This window comes from Chrysochloris asiatica, unplaced genomic scaffold, assembly GCF_000296735.1.
Source record: "Chrysochloris asiatica unplaced genomic scaffold, ChrAsi1.0 scaffold00021, whole genome shotgun sequence".
Taxonomy (NCBI): Eukaryota; Metazoa; Chordata; class Mammalia; order Afrosoricida; family Chrysochloridae; genus Chrysochloris; species Chrysochloris asiatica.
The window spans coordinates 1232188-1235774 of NW_006408539.1; positions in this window are offsets into that span (position 1 = coordinate 1232188).

Here is a 3587-nt window from a genome sequence, read left to right on the forward strand (position 1 = left end):
CAACAGATATAGAGGAGGCAACCAATCAATACTTGCCAATAAATATTTCACCCCAAAATGTATCATGTGTTGATTAAGATCGGGCTCCCTCAAATCATCTGGACCCTGGTTTAAATCCCACTTCTGCCGTTTACTTGCTGTGAGACCTTGGACAATTGATGGACTCTCTGAACCATCTGAAAAACTAGAGAAATAAAGTTACCTACTGCATAGAGTTGTGAGGATTCAAAGAGATGATGGGAAAACCAAACATAAAAACTCAAGTCCACTGGGTGACAGTGATGTCTCCTTACTGTCTCATCTACTAATATTAACAATGGAAAGTTCTGTGTCTCTTATAACTGTACTACAAAAAAGTGTGCTAAAATATAACAAAACTGACCATCTTAACAATTTTAGTGTATAATTCATTGACATTAATTACATTCACAGTGTCGTATTCCTGCACTACTTCCCATTTCCCGAACTTTGTCATTACCCCCATCAGAAATTGCACCTGTTGAGCAACAGATCCCCATTTGTTTTCCTCTCCCTAATTATTTCTCATCTACTTTCTGTCGCTATGAATTTGCCTATTAACATATTTTATATAAGTGGAATCACGCAATATTTGTCTTTTTGTATCTGTTTTATTGCACTCGACATAATGTTCTCAAAGTTCATCTATGAGGTCACATGTATCAGGACTTCATTTTGTTTATCCTGGTATCTGTTGATGGACACTCGGATTGTTTCTACCTTTCAGCTATTGTAAAGAGTGCTGCAATGAATACTGTTATCCAACTATCTGTCTAAATCCCTACTTTCAATTCTTTTCAGTATATACCTTGGAGTGGAATTGCTGGGTCATATGGTTGTTGTTGTTAAGTGCCATTGAGTCAGTTCCAGCTCATAGCAACCCTGTGTAGGGTTTCCAAGGAGCAGCTGGTGGGTCTGAACTGTTCACCTTGTGGTTCGCAGTCCAGTGCTGATTCTACAGTGCCACACCAGGGGTCATGTGGTATTTCTAACTTTAAATAACTTATATTCCACTCAGCAGTGGATGAGGATTCCAATTCTCCACAGTCTTATCAATACTTGACATTTTGTTTCTTTGATAACAGTCATCCTAATGAGTGTAAAGTGGCATCTCCTGTACTCTTGATTTACATTTCACAAATGACTAATGAGGACTCCTGGTGTGGCATTGTGGGCTAATGCGCCAGACTTCAAAGCAATATGAACTGCAAGGTCCGAGGTTCAAGCTCACCAGCTGCTCCTTAGAAACCCTATACAGGGTTGCTATAGGTCAGAACCAACTTGAAGGCACTTAACACCAACAACAATGACTAATGATGTTGAAATCTTGTTGTGTATCTATCAGTCATTTGTGTGTCATTCTGGAAAAACAATTAAGTCCTTTGCCAGTTTTTAAATTGGGTTATTTGTTTTGTTGGTGAATTGTGGTTCTTTCTATGTCTGGATACTAAACCATTATCAGGTATATGATTGGCAAGTATTTTCTCCCAATTCTGTGGGTTACCTTTTGCTTTCTTGATGTTCTTAGAAGCACAAAAGTTTTTAGTTTTGATGCGTTCCACTTTATTTTGTTGTTTTTGTTGCATATGCTTTATCTTAGAAACCATTGCCAAATCCAAGGCCATGAATCTTTACTGCTGTTCTCTTCTAAGAGTTTTATGGTTTAGCGCTTACATTTACACTGTTGATCCATTCAGCGTCAGTTAGTGTACTGGGTGTGAATCCAGCTTCATTTGTTTGCACTTGGAAATCCAGTTGTCCCAGCACTCAAATGTTTAATTAGACTTTCTTCAGTAGCCTTCTCAATTTCCATGACCACTTTACATGATCATTAGTCATTTATACTATACTTACACATAACATGAGGGTATTAGTTTAAATTCTTACTATCTTTGCTCTTGGCTTCCAGTTGTCACAAACCTATTGACTTGGCCAACCTGATGAGGCACTCAGACCATTTTCTTTGATGATGATTCCTGGCTGCTTTTCTCCCTATAACTGACCATACTGTGAGATCTATCCATAGATGAATCCAAGGAAGGGCCACCTTAATAAAAATATAAATTACTTTTAATATGGCTCCTCAGTTTAAATATGTAGAAAATAAAAATTTAAAAATACATGTGTATGGTTCAGGTCTTTTGGATTTTAGTGACCTGTGTTTTTCAGAGATCTTGTTAACTCAGGTTCCCTATGGGTTCATCAACCTTGATAGTGCTCTGAAAGACTAGCTTTTCTCTTTTCTAAATCCTTTAGGAAAACAAGAAGAGAGGGGAGGGTAGAGAACAAGAGAACAATGTCTGCCAGCATACCATTTTGTACACTCTATCCAAACAAAATAAACAGAGTGTGAAGGAGTCTTCACATCAAATATCAATGCTATCCCCTCTGTATTCAGGATAGATAGGGACGGGCAACTTAGACATTGGCTGGCTATTTAAATGAGGAGGTAATAAAGGCATGAAGTGACTGGCTGTTTACAAGGTTTCAAGAGAGTTTAGTTTTAAGAGTGTGCAGGGGAAGATAAGAGTCCCCACTGAATAGTTTTTCATCTTGTCTATATGGATCTGGTGAAAAGAGATGGTGATAAGATTCTTATGCTTCAAGAGTGAGAAATTGTTATCATGACTAATTGTGACTGACACAATTGTAAAGGTAGAAGTTTTGTAACAAAAATGGGGGAGTAGTTTATAGTCCAGAAACAGAGGACCCTTGGACCATCAAGGGAGAAGAGCACAAGCAGAATAGAGGACCTTATCCAAAGAAGTAGCGACACCAGAGATGAAGGCAAAGATGAGGACAAGGAGAGAGGGAGAAGCTGAGGACTCTGGACTCATGGAACGAGAGAGATTGGGTGCTGGTGGTCAGGAGGGAGGCTTTCAGAATGTGCCCTTTGGTGGTGTAAATGAATATATATGCTTGAGGGTTTTTTTTTGTTTTGTTTTGTTTTTTTAAAGCTAATATGAATAGAGAGAAATACTGTTAACTGAATGGTACATGGAGGGTATTGTAATCATTGTAATGAAACAAAGTATATGATTTGTTGAATGTAAAACTGAGGATCTGCCCTGTAAACTTTCACTCAATTCATAATAAAAACTTAAAATAAAAGCCAGTTGCCATTAAATCACTTATCCCCAATCATAGCGATCCCTGCATCAGAGTAGAACTACATTCCAGTGTGTGTCCAATGGCTGAGTTTTAAAAAGTAGATTGCCAGGCCTTTCTTAGATGACTCTGGGTAGATTCAAACCTGCAGCCTCGCAATTAGCAAAAGAGCTCATTAACCTTTTGTGCTACCCAGGAAGCCAAGAATTACCTTCCTGCACAAACTTGGAAGAGAGCAGAGAGTCCCTGACTTACGGGAGTATTTGATGATGATGAATCACTCTTAGCATGTTATTTTTGGTACATCTTATCGTTAGTACTATGTACTACATACAATTGACCATGATGATGCGAATGGAGTAAAGCCTGGGGGAGAAAAACCCGCGGGACCTTCATTTGCTGATGGGGCACAACTCAAAATGAAGAGAAACAGCGTAAACAACCATTGAAAATCAGGACAT